The sequence below is a fragment of the Callorhinus ursinus genome, unplaced genomic scaffold (assembly GCF_003265705.2).
Source record: "Callorhinus ursinus isolate GAN/ISIS: 27379988/994484 unplaced genomic scaffold, GSC_fseal_2.0 scaffold51, whole genome shotgun sequence".
In the NCBI taxonomy this organism is placed as follows: domain Eukaryota; kingdom Metazoa; phylum Chordata; class Mammalia; order Carnivora; family Otariidae; genus Callorhinus; species Callorhinus ursinus.
Window position 1 is genome coordinate 2,249,157 of NW_027397113.1, and position 26,868 is coordinate 2,276,024.

Below are 26,868 nucleotides of genomic sequence, written 5' to 3' on the forward strand. Positions count from 1 at the left end.
TGCGGCCCCGGGCGGCCCGGCGCTGCTGCGCGCTGGGGCAGGGGCGGCGGCCGCGTGCTCAGACTTTCCAAAGAAATTTTAAACACAAGAAGAAAGCGCTCCATGCCTGCGGCCCCTCCAGGTTTTATTTTTATCGGGGAAAGTGCCCCTTGGAGTTTTTGAGGGTGGCCAAGGTTGCAACCCAGGGAGGAAACTTCCAACAGCCCCCACCTTTAATAAAAGTCTCCAAACGTCGCACTTTGTGTCAGGTCACCTTGCAGGGGAGGGAGCCTTCAGAGGTTGGCATGGGAGTGCTCTCTCTGCCCCTTCCTCCTCGACCTGGGGGACTTCTGCTGCCACTCAGACCTGACCTCCTCCAGGGAGCGTCCCCTGCTTCCTGAGGGCCCACCCTCTCCAGCTGGCCCTGCTCCGTCTGTGGCTCCCCCATGTACGCGTCTCTCTGAGCCCCCATTTATGGAAGCTTCCTGTCCCGTGACCAGGCTCGTGGGCCTCACTTTGCAGAGGGGCACGGGGAAGGGGCCTGGGGTTCATGCAGAGCTGCCTGCACTCCTCCTGTGTCGCTCTACTCCCTCCCTGAGGGAGGGACCGTGACTTGGATTGCTTTCATCCCTAATGAGCAGGCACCTGGCCCATGGGAGGTGCTCCCCAGGGGGGTTTTTAATCCACCATCCCCGCAGGAGGATGACACAAGTCTCCAGGAGCAGCCACGCTCAGGTGTAGCCCCCAGGGGCCACCCTGGCAACTCTGCCCAGTGGGAATAAAGTCTCCTTTTCCTCTGCCTCCCTACATCTTGTTAGGTCTTTGGGGTGTGCACCGAAAGCCACCTCCTCCAGGCAGTCATCCTGGATTGCCCCTCACTGAAGCACTTAAGCCCAAGGACCGGTCTGTACCTCGACCACAGAGCTTCCTTTACCCATTCTGCACTGGGTTCATCTACTCAATGCCCAATGGCTGCTTGTCAAACGGCCACTGAGGAACATTCCGGGCCTACAGAAGTGATCATAAAGCTGTCTTGCAAGGTGCTGATGCCATCAGCATGTCTTGGGTCCAAGGGTGGATTCTGGAATCAGACAGGATGGGGATGGGGTTGATGGGGTGGGGTCTGGCTCCAGCTCTGGCACCTTCCAGCCCTGTGATCTGGGTCAGGCGTCCTTAGCCTCACAGAGTCTGCGTCTCCTCCCGTGAGCGTCAGTGTGCGTGAAGCTGGGGCTCAGCAGCTGGCACGGGGGAGGCTGGGTGGTGGGGACCACTGTTACTGTCATCTTGTCATTGTTGTGACCTTCCCTTCTCCCTCACCGTCATTTAGGCTCAAGTTTGTGAACCTCTTGAACTTTAAGAGGTGTAGTAAGATTAGTTTGTCCTGGGGCGAGCCTTGCCAGTGGGCGCTGAGTGGCCCTCAAGGACCCTTTGTCTGCATCTTGGACGGCGAGTGCAGGTTTGGAGAAGTGTGCCAGGCCGGCCAAGTTCTCACCACAAACAGCCCTCCATGGCCTCTGCCACGCTGAGGCCAGTCTGAGCTTTCCAGGCTGGGAAGAATCACACCACACACACACACACACACACACACACAGAGGCATATGCACACACACACACACACACACACACAGGATTATGTAACTTCATTCTCTTATCCTTGTTGGTAAACAACCAAGATTGTGTAACCGTAATGCACTGACTTTCTAAATTTATTTTCAAGTGACAAAGGATCTTGCAGAAGTCTCCGAGGTAATGATTTGTGGAAAAAGAGCAAAACTGGTGATTCCTCAATTCCAGGTACCCTGGCATTCCCAAACGCCTGGACTGCTGACTGAGAGGGCTCTGGAGGGGGGGTGGTGCCTGAGCCCTTCTGGGAGCTGCTGCAGATTGGGGGACAATCCCTCAGGCAGGGCGGTGCCGACCTCCCTGCTCTGGCTTTGCCCAAGAAGCCGGTTTCACCTGCTTCTGTGATTTATGACTTAGGCGGATCCAGACACCAGCTTGCTCGTAAAGCATCACTTTCCCTGCTACGTATCGGTGCACTTCCTTGCTCTGCCCCTCTCCCTGTATTCTGTGTCCTCTTACCGTCCCCGAGGCTCCCAGGTGCACAGCGTGGAGACGCTTTGGCAGGCGGAGGGGACCTGCAGGGTGGCCTCTGCACAGAGCAGAAAGGACAGGCCAGCAGGGATGGATCCTATCCCCGGGGCACTGTGACCTGGGCTGGGACTGCGTGGGTCTTGGGATTTCAGGGACCAAAAAGTAAGAACAACATTCCCCCAAACCAAGGAGGGCAATGGGATTCTTCTCTGCCGAGCTCTCCCCAAAGTTGAAACTTTAAAGCCTCCCCGGTCTGGTGATGATTTCAGCTGCTGGTTTCCTGCCTCACGTCATCTCCTGTGGGCCATCCTGTCGGGACCGTGTCTCTGCTCGGAGTCGCTAATTGCTTCTAAACTGGCCCTCTAGAAATACTGTTGCATCAGCTTTGCCCTTTTTGCTTTTGGACTCAGTGATTCTCATCATTAAAACCCCAAAGGGACAGATCTCACCAAGAGGATTAATTCCCCGCTCATGAATGAGTAAAAACCAGCCTCATCAGTGTAAATGGGACATTTTATTATGGGAAGTTCTGGGCTTCATGGCTCACCCTACTTGCCACCGTGCTGCCCTCTCGTGCTATCGTGATGTTAGCCGCTGTTACGCTTTTATGTCTTTGCTGGCGTTGTAATAATCGCCAGGAGTACAAGCACAGGGTGACAAGGGACACAGGGGACCGAGCCACGAGAGAGCTCCCTTGTAAGAGGCCCGGAGGGCGCTTCCCAACATCAGTTTCCCCTCTTTGCCCCTGCCCACGAGAAGGAATGTCTCGCTCTCTCTGTGCCCTGGCCAGCTGCGCGTGCCCCAGCACTCCCCCGGCTGTCGGTGGCCCTGGCGAAAAGGTGAACAAACCAAGCATTAGAGAGCGGGGCAGGATGAGGCCCCCCGCCTGGCCAGGCCGTGGTGAGCCCCGGGTCAGGGATAACTCCAGCGACGGCCTCGTCTAGTATGGTGCCCCGGGGCTGGGCTTCTCCACGGCACTGACGTTTGGGGCTGGATCACTGTCCCGGGGGCCAGGCTGTGCCCTGTAGGATGGTCAGCGGCATCCCTGGTCTCTACCCACTCGATGCCAGGGGCACCTCTCCCTCCTAGAGCGACAACTACAAACGTCTCCAGACATTTCAGGTGTCCCCAGGGGGCAAAATCGCCCCCAGTGGAGAGCCACTGTTCTTGGGCTTACCTCCGGCCCCTGCCTGCACTCTCCAGGAAGACCCGGGAGGCTGATCTTATCGCCCAAATCCTCAGATGGGAGTGCAGAGGCCCGGAGAGGCGATGTGCCTGGCTTCAGGCACAGCCAAGAGGCAGATCTGGCTTTCCATCTGGGTCTCCTGACAGTCCAAACCAGGGCTCATTCCATGAATCCAACACACACATGCGTGCACGCACGCACACACAGAACTAGAGGGATAGGAGGTAAGAGATTTGGGTTTCACAAAATTCATAGGTGGCCCTGGCTACTCTCAGTTGGTGGAAGGGGTAGTATGGGGCACAGCCAGGCTGCGCCATCCCTGCAACAGGCCGGCTTTCTCCCCAGTACGGATCTCTGCACTCAGAGGTGCTAAATAAGGTGTTGACTCACAGGGGCAGCCGGGTGGGGAAGACCGCATGGAAGGAGTGAGCTGCTCATGAGTCAGGGCTATTGTGAGCTCAACGGCCCGGCCCTGCGCCCACGCTGGCTCGGCACCCCTGCGAGTGTCCGGCGGCATCCCCGCGTGGGGAGGACACGGTGCCAAACAGGTTTATGACCTCGTGTGCCAAAAGCACCTGGGGGTGTAACCTCCCCTGGGGGAGACAAGCCTGGGGGCGTTAAACCGAGCTAGGGTGGGCAGGAACGGGACTCCTGTCACTTCCTTCCCTCGCATGATGTCAGAACCCCGAGCAGCGGGCAGGGAGACTCCACGGGCATGGAAACCTCCAGCCCAAAGTTCCGGAGCATAGCCAAAGCATGAAGCTCTGTCTGGGGAATTTTTTTTTTTCCCCCAACGGAATCCCTGGGCGTTATTTCCTTCAGAGCGTTTTCAGATGCTTCGTGTGTTTTGCTAACCCATTCTTGCCCTCTGAGAATTCCTAAGAACCCAAAAAGCACCCCTGGCTGGGTTAGAAGCTGGCCACCTCAGCCAGCCGTCACCTCCTCCTGGAAGCCTCTCTGGTCCGGCTCTGTTCTGTTGTCCCTGCTCCCGGCTCCGTCCCGGCGCTCAGGCTCATTTCTGCTCCACGGTCCCGTCTTCTGCTTTATTTCTACCCTTCGCCCCCTTCCCATCCTTGGCACACCACAGATACCCCTGTGTGTGTTTATTTAACGAGCAGTGGTATAGCCCTTGCTATGAGCCAGCACCGTGCTAAGCTCTCTACAAACATTAACTCGAGTTCTTACGGTGATTACAATCATCTGCAAGTGGATTCACACAGATGTCCCCCCCTCCCAGGGTCTTTTCTTTGGAAGTGTGTGTGGGGGGGGATGTCCAGCCTGCGTCTCAAACTGCTCCCTCCTCCCCAGCGCCCCTCCGGGAATCACGGCATTAATCCCCCTGATAGATGCCTGGGCATCAGAAACGCTGCCCGCTCCGGGGGCTTGAGACAGAGACAGCCCCCCGCGCGCCCCTGGCCGCGGGCCGAGCCAGCCGCCAGACCACCCTGCCCAGCAGTGTGGAAACTCCACGTCATGGCTCCTGCTTCTCAAAAGGAAAGCCTCGAAAGAAACCTCCTTTGCTGCTTTAACTCTTCTTCCCAGGGCTTGAGAGAAGAGAAGAGGTTCAGCCCAGCCGGCTCAGAGAACTCGTGACCTTCTTTCGCCAGAGCTCCCCACAAGACCAAAGGATGCCCATCTCCCCAAGGAGAACTCAACTGCTGTCCCCTGAGCCTTCCTCCCGACTGTGGATGGCGCCTTGGACAGACAAGAACGGGGTGCTCGGGGTGAAGGCGGTGAGGCCCCGCCAGGATGGGAGTCAGGATCCCTGCGCTATGGAGAGTGTGAACGTCTCCCCCATGTTGCCCCACGGCCCTGCATCCTCCGCGTGTGTGGGTATGCGCACGCGTGTGTGTGTTGGGAGTGTAAGTGTGTCACACCTGCCGTGTGGCTCCCCTGGGGTCAGTGACCACACACTGCCCTTAATTTCCCCAAAGACCCATCTCCAGGGAGGCTGGACCATGACTTCGCAGGCTCTGGCTACAGCTGGAGCGAATCCTCCTGCACATGTGTGGCTTCATACGGTTCCCCCGAGGATCAGGCAAAGCCGGTGCTCCCTGGACACAGCACAAGGCTTAGGTGTCTTTATGGGGTGATCCTCCTTCTTTCCTGCGGGACGGCACCCCAGATGGGAATAAAAGCTCGTCCAGGTTTATGTGGGACCGTGAATGGCCTTTCCCGGGAAACCCTGCTGTCTGGTCGTGCCTCCAAGTGTGCATGGCTCCATGCCAGCTTCTTTCTGTTTGTGTCTGGGCCTCTGCTTGGTCTGGGGTCCCCATGCCACAGTGGAGCTGCTGGGCTGCAAGCTTCCCCCGCGTGGACACTGTGTCCCAGGGCCTGCCGGTCTGGGCACGATGGTCCGAGGTTTGCGGGACACACAAATGAACAAATGAAGCAGGGGCCTCCCCAAGAAATCAGCGGGTCTCCCCAACCCAACTCTGGGGATCGGACCTAAACCTCCTCCAGGTTTGGCGCCTCAGACCTCATCTTCCTGAAGGAGCTTCTCCGTCTGAAAGGAGGGGGTTCCCGGACCCCGAAGAACAGCACTGACCAGCGGCATCACGAAGTGAGCCACACGAGCAACCTGGGACGTGCCAGGAGCCGCATTACAAGAGTAAAATCATGATGCAGAATTAAGAAAATATTTAATGTAGCCTACTATGCAAAAATACTATCTTTTCAACACGTAACCACTATAAAAACGACTAATGAGGCATTTTACCTGTTTGCAATCTGGGGTGCAGTTGACACGGATAGCTCGTCTGGGCTCAGACAAGCCGGGTTCCCAGGGCTCAGAGCCGCCCGGGGTTGGGGCGGCTCCTCGGACGGCTTAGCTCCAAAGGCTGTGATTACTGCTAAAGAAAACCTGTACTGCATGGCGGTTCCTTTCTGCTCTACATTTTCCTGAGGTTTCTGTGATGAACCCGAATGAATCTCTTGCGTCTCGTCAGCAGGAAAAGCGTGAATCTTACGGAACACGCGAACGCACCTTGTCACCCATGGGCTTGCAAGGGGCTCTTCCATTGTTCAAGGGAGAATGGCCGACTTGTTGGCTCTCCGTGCCCCCAGCATCGCTGCAGAGGAGGCCGCTTCTGCCTAGGAGCCGGTTGGAGGCACATTTGTAAAGGTTTTGACAGAGCCTACGTGGCTGGTCACGCAGGCTTCACGTGGGGGGAGGTGAGAGCTCTCTATTCGGACCCCAAAGAAATCCCCCTGTGCACCCGAGGGCGTCCTCCCCGGGTCCCCGTGTCAGCCTCACCAGAGTGCACACGGCACGACAGGCTGCCAGCCGGGCTATGTGCGCGGGGGTGGGGGCATCTGACCCAGCTGCCTCCCCTCGGGACTCCTGGACGCGGGCCCATGCTCAAGGAGGCGGGCACCCCGGAGGAGATGTCTCAGGCTCGTGACTGCAGCTCTTGGGCCAGCAGCACGCTGGCCGGTGGGAGGATTCATTCACTTGCTTACCCGTGATTCATTCACTCCCTCATTCATTCATATTGCCTTCATTCATTCACTCGTGCCCTTGCGGGAGAGTGAGAGAGAGAGCATAAGCAGGGGTGAGGGGCAGAGCAGAGGGAGAAGCCTGTGTCACGTATTCACTCCCCGCCCGCCCCCCCATTACCTCTACCCTGCTCATGCCTTTCCCAGCTTTGTTTCCCTCCCCAGACGTTACTGTCCCATCAACTGCACAATTCACCCCCTTGGCTAGGGTGTCAGCTCCAGGCTACCCTGCGTGAGTCACTGGCCCTAGATTTTCCTGCCTGAAAATGACACCAAAAGTAGCTGTAGGGATCTAGGAAAAAGGCACAGACGGGAGCCTGTCAGTCAAGGAGTGTGGGCCCCTGAGCCTTTTCCCTTAAGAAGTAAACTGCTCGGAGCCGGGGACAGCGAGCGACAGAGTCCCCGCTAGCACCGAGGTCTGTCTTGCAGAATGCATTCGTAACGGCAATCCATCCTTCTGCTCTCAGTTCCCCGTCCCGTGTGGTTAGTAAGGACACACACGTGCACACACACGCACTCACCCTTGCACACATGCACAGACAAGCAGGGACCAAGGGATCCCTACAGGGCTACAGATGGACCAGAGTGCGTGACCTCCTCCCTCGCGTAGACATGAGTGGCTCTGAGATCCACGCAGCAGCTTATGCCGGCTACGGCCCCACACTGCCCGGACTCTCCAGGACCTGTGCTCAGACCCACCCCAGGGGGCCCCAGGGCCGCCCCCTCCCAGGGGCCCGCACCCCTGCCTCCAGCACGGCTCAGCACCCCTGCTCCCTGTGTGTGGGCTGCTATGTGTGAAATCAGACTTTCTGGAAAACCCTATGTCTCCGCTTTTTTTTTTCTTCTTTCCCCCACCCACCCCTAAGCAGCAAGGGAATCCCTTGGGGGAGGAACACACTTGTTTTTTATTCCATTTGAGTCTCAGGGCAAGCACCTTGTGACTTTCTTAACCATTGCTCCTCGTCTCTGCTTTCCTCCCCATTTGGGGGTGAGCCGGACCTCTGACCTCAGCACTAAGACCCCTCCTTGCTCCGGGGGCTCCTTCCTGCCACCTCTCCGGAGAGAAAGCAGATCCCATCCTTCCTCAGGGGGGACATCGGAGCACCCAGTTCCTTCCAAAAGGAAGACAGAGGGAAAGAGAAACTCGGGATCATGCCCAGAGATGGACGGGGTCCTGCGTGCGCAGAGGCACTTAAATCATTTCGTAAGGCAAGTCTGTCGGGGGAGGTGGGGACATTCTGCTGTCCGGGGGGGACGCCGAACCAGCCCCACCCCGCCCTTGGGAAAGCTCCGTAGAAAGGCCAGGCAAAGCCTCCCGGCCCGCAGACCTGGACAGCTGTCTGCCGCACCCATGACATGCAGGGCAGCTTTCGAGCGAGGAGCTCTGGGTCACGGCGCTGGGGCCCAAAAAAAGGCGACTGCTGGGGCCCCCTCAGCACAGAGCAGACATTGGCTAACGGCCTCACGGGAGTGAGGTCAGATACTGCCTTTCCAGGAGGCCTCCCGTGGCCCTTGCCTCCAAGCCGCCTCTTTGGATTCTGTCCCTTGGCACCTGTCCGTTTGTCACCCTGTCCCCTATTTTCTCTCTGCGCTGGGAGGGTGGGCTTTTGTGCATCTTCCTCCGTGCTGCATTCTCAGCACCTAGTGGAGCCTGGCGCTCAGCAGGTTGCAAAAAGATTTGTCAAAATTACGAATGAATGAATAACGTGTACTTCACCAGGGTCCCCGGATGCTAGCCCCAGGTTGGGGGGCGGGGCGAGGACTGGTACAGACAGGCCAGCTTCTATCGGACTCAAAACAACCCCTGTGTGGGGTTTGACCTATGCCTTTGTCACTGGAGGCTGCGAGATCTCCACACACGTGTTCTTCCTGGGAGCGAGGAGGACGAAGTCATTGTCTTAACATTTTCAAGCTGATGGAGCAGCTAGGAAAAGCTCTGGAGGCCCCTGGCCTGGCTGCCGCAAAAGCACCATTGACAAGCCCTGGCCAGGGGAGGCACAGGGGCCGGGCTCTCCAGGCGGGACGGCACCCTCGCCCTCTGCTGGGGCCATCAGCATAGTTCCTGAGGTCCTACTAAGAGCTGCCCCTGAGCTTGAGCCACAGACACAAAGGGACACAGATGCAGAGCTTACAGTCACCCGGGGAAGTAAAAAACAAAAACAAAACCGATGGGCTACAGAAGTAGGAAAGGGTCTGGGAGAGAAAAGTCACGAAGGTCCTACAGAGGGAGTGGCTTCTCAGCTGAGCCCTGGGAAGTCATGGGGAGCCAGGGAGCTGCCGGGGAGGGGACAGCTGCTCCAAGCAGGGGAAGGCCTGCAGGAGGAGGAGGCATGAGCCAGGTGGGCAGCAGGGTGGGGGAGATGGAGGGGCCGGGAGGGGAGGGCAGGGCTGTGGGTACATCCATCAGATGGCTGTCTCTGGGGCATTGCCACCCATGACCCCGCGTGACACGGCTGACCTGAGCTGGGGAGGCTATACGGGGTGCCCCAAAGCAGGCTGCAGGGGCCCGGGAGCACCCAGAGAGTGGGACGGGCACTTTCCTACAGGTGGCCAGCGTGGGCCTCGCTGCAAGCGGGCATTCACAGCCACTCAGGAGAGACCTTGCTGGAGGGGGGTGGGGAGCGGGACCGGCAACAGGGACTCCGTCTTGATACAAACACAAGGATTTGTAACGATGTGCGTTGGTGCTTTCTTTTCGCAAGCAGGGGGCACCCTTGCAGAGCAAGGTCCTTGCAGATGGAGGTGACCAGCGTGGGCAGCACCAGCAGCAAAGCGGCCTCCCTTGGGTATCGGACGGCCCTTCCTTGCTTCTGGGCCCTTCCACATGTTCCTCGGGGTGAGCGGGTGCTCCCGAGCCGGACGACAGGGCTCAGCTGGAGTCAGCGCCTCCTCCCGCCTGACCACGGTGAGGCTGTGCCACGGGTAGCCCCTGGGGTCCCCCGACCCTCTGGGGAGAAGAATGTCACCATGGTGGCCTGGCCTGCATCTCTGCACCTGGAGGTATTTTAAACTCCCCAGAAGTCTTCCCCAGGCCACCATCAGCAGCAGGGCCAACATCAGGATGCCCCTGCCAGCCCCACCCCAAATCACAAAGGACAGGAAGATACAACGTGCCTGACACAGAGCAGGTGCTCAATAAATGCCCGTGGAAGAGACCTTCCCAGGGGACTTCGAGAAGTGTTGTTAACTCATCTATCGGAATGGAACTTTCCAGAGAATCCCTCCAAGTTCCTGTACGCCTGCAGGGTGACCTTGAACAAATTATGTAGGCTCTGGGGTCCGGGTCCAAATAATAGGCAGGCTGCTGGGGTGGTGGGAATGGACCCAGGACACCTAGCATGGGTTCCGCACGTAACGCAAGCTGGGTGCCTGCACCCCACGGGTCACCGCTCTGATGGCATGGGCGGAGCTGAGCACCTGGGGGCCTGCTTGTGAGAGCCCCTTATCATCACAATTGTCACAGATTCACATGTGGCTGAACAGGACGAGCACTCAGCCATCTGGGGCCTGCCTCGGGCCCCAGCCCTGCCTCTCGCCACACATTCATTCACACGGTGCACATTCATGCCTTCGCCGAGCATCTCTGAGCGCCAGGCTGGAGACGTGGGGTGAACCCTGCAGACGAGCCGCTGCTCCGGCGGGGCATACACACGGCGGGGAGGCAGACAGAGAACAAGCAGGAATATCGGTGGGCGGTGGTGGCGGTGGCACGGGACGGCGGGTAGCGGTGAAGGCCTCTCTGGGGGCTTCTGGGGAGGGGACAACCAAGCAGAGGCCGGTATGCTGAGAGGAGCCAGCCCTGAGAAAGGAGGTCCAGGGAGGAACATTCCAGGTGGAGACCACAGCCCGGCGGCAGCCCAGAGGCTGGGAGGAGCTCGGAGGGGCGGGCCGGGCTGCAGGGGCTCCGAGTCTGCTGGGTTGGAGAGGAGCTTAGAAGTAGGGGGTTCAGGCTGTGCACTTCCGCCAGGGACCCCCAACAACGTACAAGTCCTCCCCTAATGACACTGAGCACAGAGCTCTTGAGGACTCCAGAAGTGGCTGATTGCCCCTGGGGAACCTGCTCCCCAAAACCAGCCGCTTCCGCGCTTGGGCTCCACACAGTGACTCCTTTGCAGCAACCACGTCGCAGACTAGAATCAGCTGTCCTGTGAGGCTCCGTGCGTCCGCTCCTTGCCCGGCCCAGCCCCAGCTCTCTCCACGCCCTGTCCTGGTTGGGCCACAAATCACTCTCTGCCATGTCCTTTGTTCTGGAGCATGGGCAGTGGGCAGACTCAGCCAGGACTCAGGGTTAGCCGCTCTCGAGCATGAGTGCCTGGACTCCGGGGAGGCCCTCCTGTCCTAACCCCTGTTTCCTGTAACTACCCTGAATGTCTACACTGCGGCACTAAGCTTTTCACTGACCCAGAAAGCAAACATCCTAAGAAAAGGCAAAGTACTGATCAAATTCATACGAAGGTGTAAATGACTTTTCTCTTCCAAATAATTTTAATAAGCAAACAGGGCAACTGGCATCAAGCCCGTGGACTGGTGGGGATGAAAGATGTGGAGAGAGGGAAAGAACTTTCCACAGCAAAAGGAAAGGGAAGGAGGAAGGCGTGTGGGGGAAGGAGGACAAGGAAAACCTTTTATTTCCTGCTGGGCTGGCTGGGAAGGGGCCAGCCCTTCACTGCCCAGTGCCTTGACTTTGGCCACCAGCACAAGCAGGGAAGGGGCCAGCATCTGTCTGATCCCTGCGGGCAGTTTTAAAGTTCATCTCAGTCCTGGGTGTCCATCTGAAAAATTTCTCCACTGCAAAAATAGAACCAAGAACAAGGGAGGAAAAATGGTTTAGAGCAACAACCGGGGACATGGGGATGGAGAAACCTGTCTCTCAGATAAGCATCTGGCCTTTGGAGAAGATTTCCTTCTCATCTGCGGGGCTGAGGCCAGGGAACCAGCACTGGGGGGAGGGGGGTCGTGGGGTTCTTCCTGACAGTAGGGGACTGAGCGTGGTCCCCCCCATTCCAGCTGCGCGGGCGCAGACTCTACTGAGTGTCCAGACCTGCCCCTGCGGGCTGGGGCTCCAACCCCATCAACCTGATGCAGGGAGCCCACGAGGCAGCGGGGAGGGACTCCGGGTGATATTTCATAAGTGTCCCCCCTCCACGAGCCACGAACCTGCCAGGGGGGCGGGAGACCCCTTTTGGCCACGCCCACCATAGAAACAGCCTCTGGGGGGGAGGGGAGGGAACGTCAGCGGGCCACGCCCCACCGCGTTCATCCATCCTCCAAAGTGGGAAGGCACCTTCGTCTTGGCCGTGGCCCAATTCTGATTCAACAAAAAATGACCCAAAGAGGGGGAAATGACCTGATATGACCAGGTCGTATTTCCCCAGAACAAACAGAGTTCTGGGGAAGTGGGTGGGTGGGTGCAGAATCACAATGGGGTGAAGGCATTCTCCTTATCACGGGTAACGAGACACCAAGAAAACAGGGTGAGATATCGGGAAGGCTGGGCTTCCAGGCAAAGGGTAATGCCTGAGGGATAAGACCTTCGTTAACATAAATTTACTCTTATCTTGAAGAAAGGCAGACATCACTCCGCTAAAATGCCCGCTCTCGCTCTCGCTGCGAGGCCGCTGGTCACCAGAGCTGGGGCCGCTCCGGTGGGATCAGCGGCTGGGATCCGCTTTCCTGCAGAATGCTTCCCTCCCCTTCTTGTTTCAACAAATGCACAATAAGTCCCAGGTGCCCTCCAGCCTATGGCACTTTTCTACCCCAGCAAAGTCTTGGCCGATATTTACAAAGTGAAGGTCTAGAGAGCCGCTGCTTCACCTGGGGAGCTTTACAAAATATAGATGTCGGTCTTCACATTCAGAGATTTCAGCCGTTCTGAGGGGCTCAGAGGGCAGCTAGGTTTGGGGCCCCCTAATCTCAGGAGGACAGACATGCACACAGCTGACCGTGATGCCGCTGGACCAGTAACCCCTGATCGATAGGAGCACAGAGTCCACGGAAGCCCCAAGGAGGGGATGCTGGACAAGGCGGCAGAGAGACAGCCCCTTCTGGGCCATCCACCCTACCTCACTCCTGTCTGACCAGGCCAAGTCTGGAGTCTGGGGCGCCTCGGGATGCGGGGGTCCTTATAAACTTGCCAGCTCACAATTGAGAGCCCTGAAAGGCCATGTTTCAGGAGCCCAGTGTCCCCAAATCCAAAGTCGAGCCTCAAATCATCTCCAACCCCGAGAGAAACGAGCAGATCTGTCCATTTCTGCCCACTAAAGACAGGAAAATCCTCTTTGGAAGAGGTGAGCATGGGCCAGAGCCATCCCCTTTATCACGCACAGCATCCAAGTTTCCATGAAAAATTACAGCAAGTGCCAGGAGGCAGGGTCAAATAATTAAAACTCAAGCAAAACCAACAAACAAACAAATGAGAAGAGAAACAGACCAATGGCAGACCCAGGTGTTGGGGGTTATCAGACTCGTACGTTAACCTGCTGGAGAATCTAAATGAAAGCAAGGAGAATTTCAGTAGGAGAGCTGGAATCTGCAGGGTGCACCGGATGGAAATTCTAAAGCCCCAAACGAGAATTCGGAAGGTGGGCAGAGCAGCAAATTGGAGAGTGGACGAGGTCAGTGAACTGAGAGGCCAGTAGAAAATCCTCAAATTGGAGCACAGAGAGGACCGACAGAGACACACAAGTTTTGGGGACCATGCCTCCCGCAGGTGTGCTGGGAGTTCTGGGGGAAGAGAGGGAGGGGAGGTCTCCTTCCTCACGGACACAAGGAGCATTCTGACCCTCAAGTGGAGGTGGACAGAGAGAACCACACATAGGCAGCTCATAGGAAAACTGGTGGAAATGAAGGACAAGGAAAAAAATCCTTAAAATCAGCCAGAGGAAAAGAAGCATGTTTTCAAAAGATCAATCATAGGACTAATGGCTGACTTTCCTGCGAAATGAGAACTGGTGGAAGCCAAAGACAATAAAAGGGCATATTTAAATCGCTGGGAAAAACAACCACCTACTTAAGATTCTGTGTGAAGAGAAAATATCTTTCAAAAATGAAGGTAAAATAAAGATGTTGTCAGATGAACAACATCTAAGAGGATCTGCGGCCGGCAGACGCGCACTAAAAGAAACAGTGCGGGGATTTTTTCCTCAGGAGAGAAAGAACCCCAAATGGAAGCATCATGGACGGACATTGGAAAGAGCAAATGCGTGAGCAAACCACTGCTTAAACCAGTAAGAATAACATCCTGTGGGATTAAGATATAAATAGAATTAATACACAACAAAAATGAAACAAAAGGGAAGAGAGATAAATGAAGTGAAAGGCATTTAAGGTTCAAAAATGGTAAAAGCACAATTTTAAGACAGACTCTAAAAAGCCAGGGATGCATTTCATAATTTCTGGTGCAACCACTAGAAAAAGAATAAAGGAATGTACAGCTAGCTAGCTGTCTACTCAAAGAACAATTGGAATTAAACAAGAATTTATTAATCAAAAAGAAGGAGGTAAAAGAAGTCCAAAAACTAAATGAGACAAATAAGAAACAAAGAGTAAGTGGTGGGTATATATCCAGACGTACATTAACAATTATATTAAGTATCAATGGGCTAAATACTCCAATGAAATGACAACATTATCAGGCTACATTTTTTTAAATTTTTTTTTAATCTTTTTTTTTTAAGATTTTATTTATTTGACAGAGAGAGATAGCGAGAGCAGGAACACAAGCAGGGGGAGTGGGAGAGGGAGAAGCAGGCTTCCCGCGGAGCAGGGAGCCCGATGTGGGACTCGATCCCAGGAACCTGGGATCATGACCTGAGCCGAAGGCAGACGCTTAACGACTGAGCCACCCAGGCGCCCAGGCTACATTTTTTTTTAAACTTCAGCTCTCTACTATCTACAGCAGACACACTTTAATATAAAGACCCTAAATGCTCACATATTGCAAGATGGATGAACTATAGACCATGTAAGTACAATCAAAAGCTGGTGCAGTTATCCTAATATCAAATACGGTAGATTTCAAAGCAAGAAGCTTTCCTAGAGATGAAAAAGGATGTTTCGTAATGGCACACCAACTCAGCAGAAAGATACAGCAATTGTCAATTATATTCTTCTCACACTACATGAAACCAAACCCGACGGAGCTGAAATAAGGAATACATCCTCAGTCACTGCAGAACTTTAACGCCTTCCACAAATGGTAGGACTGCAGACAGAAGAATCTGTTAGAGCTATGGGATATGGACTTTCCAAGTGCACGCAGACCATGTGCCTCAGTGGCCCGTGCTGGGCCGCAAAGACAGTCTCAACACATTGTAGAGTACCGAGCTCTTGTCCTCTGAGGGCAGTGGAAACAAACAGAGACTGGTAACAAAAACACAACTAAAAAAAGGGCCCCAATGTTTGGAAATCAAATGATGCTCTTCCAGATAACCTGCAGACCAAAGAAGACATCACAGTGAGGACTGAGAGGCAAGATTGTCTTATGCAGCGGAGCCTGCGGGTGAAGACGGCTGGACGGCCCCAAAATGCACACAATCAGAAAGAAGGCTGAAAATCCGTGATCTTCAGTGTGCGTACCAAGAAGCTAGAAAAAAACAGCCAATCAACGTAACACGGGAGCCAAATAATGCAGAGAAGTGTGGGCATCTGTGAGTTAGAAAACTAATGTGTCGTGGAGAAATTAACAAACCTAAAATCCAGCTCTGTGGAAAGACTAATAATTTTGATGAACCCAGAAGTATCGACACACGATCAGATGATCAGAATTAATAAATAAATTGGGCAAGGTCCCTGAACACAAGATTAACATTCAAAAGTCAAACACTCTTCCATACACTAGGAACAAACAGAATCTGAAAAATTTATGCCTTTTGAAGTAGCATCAAAAAATTAGACAGTTAAGAACAAGCAAAAGACATGCATGCTTTCAACAAAGAAAACCATGGGATAGTACATCGGTGGGGTAACGTTCTATGTCTGTGGACTGGAAGACTCCATATTTACAGCCGTTGGTTCTCCCCTGATTGATCTGTAGCTTCAGCGTGATCCCAACCAAACGGTCAGGAGGTGTGTGTGTGTAGGATAGAGAAGACTGGCAAGCGGATGCTACCATTTACCTGGAAATGCAAAGAGCCGACAACAGTCACAATAATTTGGGGTTCAGGCTAGGGGACGTATTCTCGGTGACCGGAAGACTTCAAGCTACCACCAGTGGCACAGCGGAGGACTGTTCAAGGAGAGATACATGGACACATGGAGCAAAGGGGAGTTCCAGGGACAGACCTACGAACACACGGTTATTTGACTGACGGAAAGTCTACGCTGGAAGAGAGGACCATCTTGCCAGTAAACGGTGTGGAGCCAGCAAAGGGTGAGGACCATCACAGGAAAAGAGATGGGCCTCACACAAAGCCAACTCCAGATGTGGGAAGTAAAACAACAGAGCTTCCAGAAGATACCATGAGAGACTATCTTCATGACCTCAGGGTGGACAAACATTTCTTAAACGAGGCCCAGAAAACAGTCCCCCAAAATGAAAGGATAGACATGTTGGGTTCCATTGTAATTGAGAACTCATGCTGATGAAAAGAAATCACGAAGCTAGTGACAAGGTGGACCATGGATGGGGGCGGTGGAAGGGGGAGACACTTGCCACGCATATATCACCTCAAAGGACTTGTATCCAAAATACATAAAGTACTCTTACAAAGGAATAGAGAAAGACAACACAATTCAAAATTATTTCCTTAAAAGAGACTCCCAGTGGCCCGTGTGCACACGACATGGTGATGGCCACCATCACTCCTCAGAGAAATGCAAATTAAAGCCACGAGAGATCCTGCTATGCACTCCCCAGAACACGCAGAGCAAAGCAAAACGAAACAAACAAGCCTAAACCTCACAACCCACACATCAGGGACGGCTTGCACCTGCCAACACAACCACTTTGGAAAACGGGCAGCAAGGACCGAGGGAAACTCGGGTGTGTCCTGGGCCCTGCAGTGCCTCTCCGAGGCAGGCACCCAGCAGAAGGGCGCGAGTGAGTTCACCAAGAGACCAGCTCAGGAGCGTTCTCTGCAGCATTGTTCATCACAGCCCCAACTGGAAACAACTCGAATGGCCCGCAGCAGGAGAACTGGGTGTATCTGCACCACGCTGGTGCTGGTTATCAGCCATGCGGTACTTCTCCATCCTCCTAAGAACCTCCAGACACCCCCCTCTTAGTTTCCCTTAACCCTGCTAGTATCCCCGTGTTACAGATGAGCACGAGGTCAGAGGTGTGAATGAACTCGCTGGGAGTCACACAGCAGTGAATGGCAGAGGAGGATTCGAGCCCAGGTCTCCCACCTACAAATACTGCGTGCTTTCTGCTTTCCAAAGTTAACCACCCCCAATGAGAGGCAGAGCCGTGAACCTCGGGCATATGCTCATTTAAGTACTCACCATCTGCAAGGCACCTTCGGGGTGCACTGTCCCTGAATGTTCCAGATAGGTGGAGAAGGTGCAGAGTGTGGGCCTCACCCTGAGGAGCTTCCTGGGAGAGAGGACCCAGGCCCACAGCTTGTGGGGCAACAATTTCCCCGGCAAGGAGCTCGGTGGGCACCAATGCACCCTTCGGGTGGGGGGCATGGGCAGAGGTTGCCAAGAAGCACCAGGGCTGGGAAGAGTCAAAGAAGGCTCCAGAAGAAGGAGACAAGGGGCTGGGCTTGGGGCTGACTAGGGACCAGAGGAAGGGGGTCCACGTGAGGAGCAAGCAGGAGCCATGGCCCCCGGACGTCAACAGCGCAGCCGCCGCAACTCAGACCCTGTCACAGGAGCAGAAACAGCTGTGTGATCACACCTGCTACGGACTCGAGCAACTTCTCCCCAGCCGGCGGACGGGTTTCCATTTTAAGGGACTGGGTCCAGGATGAAAATCTCCAGGTAACATTCAAGTGACTGCCCCAGAATGCGGACTGTCCTCTGCAGGGATGGAGGGACCACACGTCAAACAGCCCAGGGGCCACATCTGTTGCTTAAAGCACAGACAGATGCATATTCGTAGAAGACTAGGTGGGTACATCCTTTCCTCACTCACTCGTCATTCATTCATTCCCTCCCTGGACTAGCTATCCCTACCATTACCTTTCAGCTTTTGTCTAGTGAGGACAACTCAACACAAATATTTAAAACACCCAACCCCAGTGCCCACAACAGTGCCTGGAACATAGCAGGTGCTCCAAGCACCACCTGCCGAGTGAATGAACAAACCACCATTTATTCGGCACCAACTATGTGACAGGTGTTGCACGTCATACCCACTCTTTTGGTCCTCTTCGAGAAAACCTTTAGGCAGGGACTATTATCCCCATTTGATGGATGAGGAAACCAAGGCAGAGGGAGGCAAAGTGACTTGGCCAAGTTCACCCAGCTGTAAAGAGCCCAAACAGCCACACCGAAGTTCCAAGGTGCGAGGCCCCCAGGACAGCTGCATCTCTGCTGGTGACATGGGGAGCCCTGGGAAGGTGCAGGTAGTGATATGAGCTCCCTGATCTTATTTCATGCCAGGTCCTGGCTTACTCTGCTGAGCTGGGCTTTTGACACATTTTGGACCTTGGATTTCCACCTCCAAGGTGTCGCAGCCAACTCTCAACACAAGCCACCAGGAATCAGTCAGAAGCCGTCAGCAGTGGCGATCGCTGTGAAGAATAGTCTGGTTCAGGAAAAAAACATCCTGCTTGTCCGGGAAGCATATGCCCAAGTGTTCACAGGACACACATAAAAACACGAAGAAACAAGGCATAGCCCTCGACATTCAAGTAGAACCTGTTTCCACTGGCAAGCATGGCGCCCAGAATCCCGTTGGTCCACTTTCTGGTGGCAACAAGGCCCCCAGGTGTACCATTTCCTGGTGAGCAGAAACCAGCTGCCAATTTGGAGATCTCCAGCAGGTGCTGCACAGCACCTAGTGGTGGGAGAGGTAACTGCCCGTCTGTGCCCACCTCTGGGGGTGGGGAGGGGAGGAGGGAGGGCGGGGTGGGGGGGGAGAAGGGGGGGAGGAGAACCAAGGGCAAAGTTTATTTCAAGTCTTGGATTTCCCGACCTTCAATCTCACATGTAATCAATAAGCCACACCCAGCTCATTGCCTCGCCTCAAAAACTTGATTACACATGTTTGTCTTTTTTTTTTTTTTCAATACACAAGATACGCACTTCCATGACCACCTTGGAAGCAAGATGGGGAAGAATAGAATAGAAACGGGTATATTAAAAAAAAAAAAAATTCTCCATGAAACTTAAACTTTATTCAACCTTAAAAGAAGCTAAAACATCTAATAAATCGATTCAGTTTATAGAAACTAGATAGATTATTAAATAGGAAAATGTTTACTATGTCTCAAAAATTCAAATCCACTAGTTCATCCATCGGGTAAATGTTTATCTAAAAGTTCAGGGGCAAAGTTAAACAGTTGAAATAAAATGGAATTAAACGTTAATATTTTGTTTTACTTTGCGTACAGATGGAAGACAAAAATAATAGCTCATAAAACGGAAAGTTTCTATTTTCACCAAAATATTTGGAAAAGCTATTTTATTTTTAATTTGGATACCTAGATTCAATGTAACTTCTGCTGGGGAGGTTTTCATTTGATTCCTGTGAACTGGAGTATTTGGAAACTGGCTTTGGTGATTATTTAAAACATTCATTCCACAAAGATACAATTTATTTCAGAAAGTGTCATACCAGCCAGGAACTGCCTGTAAGCACATTGCTTGTAAAATCCCAGGGACTCCAGGGGAAGATCCCTGCTCCCTCTCCTTCAGCTGGCCTGGCTGCAGCTCAGGTGAAAAAATGCAACCCTTTTGAGTCTTCACACCTAGGGGGTTTTCTAATTGCGTCCACCCCTCCACAGCCCAGTTTTACCTGCAGCTTTTATTTATGATGACGATGTCACACACAATCAACAAAATTATTTTAAAGAGTGTCACAGGAATGCTGAATTACAAGGAAGGATCATTACAATTCCAACAATTGGACAGAAAATGCTGTCTTCTCTCTTTGTTTTTAGGGGAGAAAAAAGTCTCCAGAGACCCAAAAGATAAACAGAAGTTATTCTGAGTGAAAAGTCCTTCTTTGGTCCACTTTCTCTGTCCCGAGTGCAGAGAAGGGGTTCCTTTGTCTGTTTTTCCGTCTTGTCTGCTGCGACATCCTGGCCTCCCCCCTGCTAGGTTTCTTTCCCTTTCTCCCCGCTCCATGATTCTTGCATTTTTGATGTGTCTCAGTCTACTGTGGCCAGCCTTCTTGTGTTTCCATATGTTTACTTTTTTGTTGTTGTTTCTAGGATAGTTTCAGATTTGCAGAAAAATCGAGGAGATAAGACAGAGTTCCCAGATACCCCATACCTAGGCTCCCCTCTTATAAACATTCTATATTAGTGGATACACTTGTTGTAATTAATGATCCCATTAGATGCTTTATTATTAAACAGAGTCCACACTTGAATCAGATTTTCTTAGTTTTCACTTAATGTCCGTTTTCGGTTCCAGAATCCCTTCCAGGATACCGCATGACATCATTATTCTTTTGGAGGCCCTAGGGACATCCTCTGTGGCCAAAGGCAGCCCCCGCGTCTTGCTGGCCCACCCTTTAAGCTCTGAGCGCTTCTCTGCCACGAGCTGGTGCAACCAGACGCTCCAGGCACATAGTGGTCCTTTCCCATCCTGGGACCTGGAATCAGCCATTTCTCACAGGATCCCCGGTGGTCTCCTTCCTCTTAATTTGCCATATTCCTGGAAAAGCTGGAAATCACAATAAGCCCTGTTGTGTTTTTATCTTCCAAATGTCTGACCCGCTTTTGCAATACCCATAACCTTCCCTTTGTGTTGATTTGCCCAGTTAAGTGCTGCTGAGCTGTCTGGAATCCAGAGGTCCCAAGGTGCACGCTTCTGGAGACGGTCTCTGGGATGGGTGTCAGGTGACAAACTGTGTCCTGCTTACACTTTGCATGCCGATGCTCGATGGTTGAAGAAATTAGCAGCTCGTAAACTGACCCCAGGGCGCCCCAGCAGACCCCAGGTGCTTCCACGTCATTAAAAAAAATTTTTTTTTGACATTTAAAATAGAAACATCACTTTTATTGACAAGTTAGGGCCACAACAGATAGCTTCCAGAACAGAAATAAGACAGTCCCAAGACAATTGAGTGTAAAATTGTAGCTATCATGTCATTTAAAAGAACAGAAAGTTGGCCACAGCAGCCTGGCCAGCCCTGGGTGTTTTCTGTAGAACCCAGTGAGCTCCAGCTTGTTTTCATGGTTATTCATCATGCCTTTCTCACGTGTTCAGCTTTTTTGCTCTTCCCTGCATGGCCATGTTAGCTGGTATCATGCCCGATCCCACTCCAAGACAGGACCTCAGTGATCTGGGAAGCAAACTCCCTGTCCCTCTCCTGAACCTGGTGTCTGAACTGTCACCTCAGGAGACATCGCAGAGCCTAGAGTAAGAAAAGACTGGATGGTGAGGTAAGGAGCATTCCTTTCTCTCCAAGGGCCCGTCCCCAAATGAATGAAAACCTTAGCATCTTGTGCCCCTCTACGTCCAGCACCCCTTAGGACTGGGAGTGCAAATTATTTCTTTCCTGAACCATGTGAAAGTGAGTTGGGGACTAAATGCTTGCATGTTACTATTTCCTAAGAATAAAGATATTGTCTTTTATCACCTCGATGCTGTTGCCAAATTTGGGCATTCTACACTGATAATGACGTTACCTAGTCCCCAGTCTGTGTTCAGACTGCATCCCATCCCAAGCCTCCTGCGTTCAGTGCCTTCCCCTGCAGAGCCGGAATTAACCCCCGACCAAGCACTTCATGGAGATATCACTTCTCTTCAGCCTCTTCTGATCTGGAACAGTTCCCCAGCCTTTCTCCGGCATTCTTGAGCTTTTTTTTTTTTTTTTTTAAGATTTTATTTATTTATTTCACAGAGAGAGACAGCGAGAGCAGGAACACAAGCAGGGGGAGTGGGAGGGGGAGAAGCAGGCTTCCCGCCGAGCAGGGAGCCCAATGCGGGGCTCGATCCCAGGACCCCGGGATCATGACCTGAGCCGGAGGCAGATGCTTAACGACTGAGCCACCCAGGTGCCCCCGGCATTCTTGATCTTAACAGTTCCAAAGAATACAGAGCAGCCACTGTTTTTCCTTGATAATCAGTAGGAAATCGGTGGGGAGATACTTGGTGACCGTGTAAAGACTCCGTTCATCAGACTCTCACCACCAACATTGGCATTAGCTACTTCTGTATTAACAGTTTCATATTCAATTGTAAGAAAGGTCTCTCTCTCTCTCCCCCACTCCATGGACGCATGGCTTGCTGTTACTCAATGAATTATAATCTGTTTCTGTACTATTTATTTTGATACTCCAGTCATTCTGGACTTGGCCACTGAGAGCCCTGGAATTCAAGCTATGTCTCTGTCCCTTTTGTTACAACATTCAATTAGGTCTTGTTTTTTTTTTTTTGACCCAAATAGATAATCTCTGCCTTTTAAATGGAGTGTATAGATCATTTATAGTCAATGTAATTATCAACATGGGGTATAAATCTACCATCTTGTTACATGTTTTGTGGGCATGCACTTTGTTCCGGATTAGTTGGGCACTTGTATAATTTCATTTTACCTCTATTAGTGACTTCCTAGTTCTATCACTTTATTTTATTTCACTTTTTCTAGTGGTTGCTCTTAGGTTCACATATACATTTTACACTTAGAATAGTCTCCCCTCAAATACTACTCTACCACTTCATGTAGAGTTTAGCAACATACTTCCACATCGTCCCCCATCCTTTGTGCTTCTGTGTCCGGCACCTTACCCCCATGTATATCATAAACCCAATAATAAATTACTATTACTTTTTTGCTGTAACAGTCAATTATTTTCCAAGGACATTTTAAAAATGAGAAAATTTTCTTATATTAATCCACATACTGGTTATTATTTGTAAATCATGGTGCTCTTCATCTCTGCCTGTGTTTCTGAATTTTATCCATTTTCACTCTCCTTTTGCTTGAAGAATTTCCTCTATCATTTCTTATGGTTCAGGTTTGCTGGTAAGTACTCTGTCTGTTTTTGTTACTCAGAAAAAGTCTTTATTTCACCTTCATTTTGAAATATACTGTTGCTGGGTGTGTAGGTTGGCAATTTCTTTCAATACTTTAAAGATGTCGCCCCACTGCCTCCTGAAAGCATATGTTTTGGTGACAAGTCTACGAACTCTCAACTTTGTCCCTCTTTGCACACACTATGTCCTTTTTCTCTGGCTGCTTTTAAGATTTTCTCTTTACCACCCGTCTTCAGCGGTATGATGATAATGCGCCTTAGTGTGTTTCCTTCATGTTTTTTCTGCTTGGGGTTTCTTAACTTTGTAAATCTGCGGGCCTGTGGTTTACACCCATGATGGAAACTTCCGGGTCATTGTTTTTTCAAATGCTTTTTCTGTCCCCTTCCCCTCTATTTCTTGGACTTCTCTTACCTGTGTGTGGGACCACCTGATATCACCCTCCAAGTCACGGATGTTCTGTGTATTTTTCTCCATCTTTTCCGTCTGTGCTTTAAAGAGTTTCTATTGGTACATCTTCAACGTCACTAATCTTTTCTTCTGTGGTATCTTATTTGTTGTTAATCCCATTCTGTGTGTTTTCCAACCACAAAAGTTCCACTGGGGTCTTGTTTTCAACCTTTCATTCTATTCCTCATCTGTTCATGATTCCCTCTACTATCTTGAGTACACAGGGCATTTTGTTGATTGCTGTTTTACCATTCTAATCCTCTTACCTCAACATTTTACCACTTCTGGGTCTGTTTCTATTGATCGATTTTTTTTTCTCCTAGTGATGCGTCATATTTTCCTGCTTCTCTGCTTGCTTCGTAACTTTGCATTTTTATGTTGCTGGATGCTGGATTTTGTTGTTTATTCCTTTAATTAGTGTTAGACTCTGTCCTGGCATGTAGTTAAGTTGCTCAGGATCACTTTAATGTCTTCAAGGTTTGCTCCTATGCTTTGACAGTGCAGGTGCAAAGCAGCCTTGAATCCAGGTGACACCCTTCAGACGACCCTGCCGTGTGATGCCCCACGTATCACGGGCTGCCCCACTGCAGCTGGGGGGCACACGAGCTATTCCCTGACACCCGTGAGTCCTCAGAGGTGCTCTCTGGTGGGTTTCTGCCCCAGCCTCGGGTAGTTTTGTCTCATGTCTGGAAAGATCAGCACTTGGCCAAAGACTCACGCATGCTCGGCAGATGTCCCCCCTCCACCGACCGAGCCCCTAGCATTGTGATGTTTAGAAAGTTCTTTCTCTGTTCAATTAAATATTTGCTGACTGCTTCTTTATAGCTCTCGCCTGCTCTGCTGTGTTATGCTCTCTGAGGTCTGTAGAATCTCACACCTCGTTCATGGCCCTGTTCTTCACAAATCTTTCAAGGCAGCTCTGCTCACTTCTCCTGATCGTTCTGGATGGAACACGGTCCTGAGTCCTTGCATGTTCTGCTGTCACCAGAATACCTTCCCCAGTCCAGGGCCTTTAGCCGGACTCTGAGCGGCTGTACCAGCGTGCACACTTACATCCCCATTCTTACCTGCCCCCCTCTGCTTTTGCACACGAGAACAGCTCCCTGCTTTTTCCCAGGGCTGGAATCCAATATTCTGCCACGAAATGAGCTCCGTGGCTGTAGACAAGTTTTATAACCACTCTTAACTGTCCCGTGTCCTCACCAGCCAGTCGAAGGAATTGTGCTCACCCCAGGGTTGATGTGAGTGTTGGATTATGATGCACAGAGCCCAGGCCCTCATGAGCACCCAGCAGACATCAGCTAGTATTGTTGTGCTATCTGGCAACCGTTTCACTACATGCTTTGGATGTATTTAGTCTTCAAAAAGCCTTTTCTGAAGTCAAAACGGAGGCTCAGAGAGGCTGGGTAAGTTTTCGAGGTCCCAGAGCTAACACGCGGGGGAGGCGGGTTTCAGCCATGCTTGTGTGACCCTGGAAGACACACTCTTCCCACTGGGCCACCCGGTCAGACAACTGTGGCTCCTTCTCTCCTTCCTGCTTTCCAAATGTGGGACTGGCCCTCTACCCTCTCATTTTGCACGTTCCTTCTGGGCAATCATGTCTCACCCACTGTCCCAGCCTCCCCTGTATGTTAATTACCCCCACGTCCAAATTCTTCTCCAGTTCCACACCTCTCCTTCCCAAGACCTCCCTGACGGCTCTGCCCGAGTGTCCCACAGGCACCTCTCCCAGACTCTCCTCCCCTCTTGGCGCACATCTCTGTTGGCAGGAGCCACATGGGCCCAGACGCCTACGCCAGACAGAAGTCAGGGCAGGACGCCCAGCGCCATCCTCAGGACACCTGTGAAGCTGGGGCCACTTCACAGGTAGGATGGCAGGACTAAGGGTGACAGATGTGAGAGAGAGAAGGAGTCTTATAAGTCATTCATTTGCTCATTCACTTATTCAGTGAACAGATATTTATTTAATGCCTGCAAATCACCAATCGCTGCCTTAGATGTTGGGACACCAAGACGCCTAAGACGTGGCTCCCGCCCTCTGGGAGAGAAAACACATCAGAAACTAAGTGCACTCAAATGTCAGAGCTGGTGTAGAAGAGAACAATGGTCCTCAGCCCTTTCTGTGTTCATCCCCAAGAGGAAGAGTCACTGACTACACCTCACGTACCAGTGGGCAGGGGGAGGGGCTTGCATGGTGGCTCCAGAAGGTATGTCCACATCCTAGGGATGCCTGGGTGGCTCAGTCAGTTGAGCATTTGGCTCTTGGTTTTGGCTCAGGTCATGATCTCAGGGTCCTGGGATTGAGCCCCACATTGGGCCCTGCACTCAGTGGGGAGTCTGCTTGAGATTCTCTCTTCCTCTCCCTCTGCCCCTCCTCCTCCTGTTCTTATGCTCTCTCTCTCTCAAAATAAGTAAATAATATGTTTTTTAAAAAAAGATATGTCCGCATCCTAACCCCTGCAACCTATGCATATGGACTTATTTGAAATAAGGGATGTGATTTAGGGATATAATTAAGTGATGGATCTCTAGATAAGGTCATCCTCGATTACTCAGGTGTACCCTAATCCAATGACAGGTGTCCTTATAAGAGACCCACAGAGGACAGATGCAGGGGAAGACGAGAAGGCAATGTGACCACAGAGGCAGAGGTTGAGAGGATGAGGCCACAAGCTCCGTGATGCCCGGAGCCCCCAGAAGCTGGACGAGGCAGGAAGAATCTTCTCTCGGAGCCTTTGGAGGCACCATGGCTCTGTCAACCCCTTGATTTTGGACTTCTGGCCCCCAGAACCACAAGAGGATAAATCCCTGTTGGTTTAAGCCCCCAGTTTGTGGTCTTTGGTCATGGGCAGCCCAGGACACTCACACAGTAGGGTCATAATCCATAAGTACGTCCCGAGTGGCAGAGGGACTTACCCCTCGCTCTTCCCATCCCATACTCTGCCCTTGCGTGTTGTAACTTTGGGCCGACGGTTAGCTGGTGACAAAATCTACAGGAAGTGGACACAAGCCTCATGTATTCCTGGACCTAACACACTTGCTCCCGTCCCATGTCCTGGCTGGCCGGAAAGCAGGACCCCTCTGTGCATGGCTTGCCTGGGCACAGGGAGAGTAAGAAGGCTCACCCAGGATGTCCAGCCTGCTGGGTGCCGGGCCATGAGAGCTTCTGAGAGCACCTGAGTCCCCCCCAAAGGCCCCTCACATCAGGCCATTCAGTTGAGAAAGGCCCCTAGATCCTGTTATCCTGCCCCTTCTGGCTCTGGGCTATGGTGGAATGATACATTTGTCAATTCCGCAAGGGCTCACCTAGGGGTCCCGTTCTCTGCTGGGCCCCGGAGCTCTCCCTCCACCTCTTTGAATTAACACCCTATGAAATGCAAAAGCCCCAATACTTTACACAATTGCTGTGCCAAAACACGACCTTTTTCTGTGTACGGTTTGGAAAGAATATCTTTGTCCCTGCTCATCTTCTCAAGGTTTCTCCCCTTCAGTGTACAACCTCTGTCCAGGTCTGTCCCTAGAAGCAGGACTCGCACCCCCCCTTGCAGCTGAGACGACAAAATAAA

General features: G+C 52.2%; 1 protein-coding gene across 4 annotated transcripts in view; it reads right to left on the reverse strand.

Moving 5' to 3' along the window:
- Window positions 1-26,868, reverse strand: part of ANO1 (anoctamin 1) — a 137,485-nt gene that overhangs the window by 77,903 nt on the left and 32,714 nt on the right. The window lies entirely within an intron of this gene.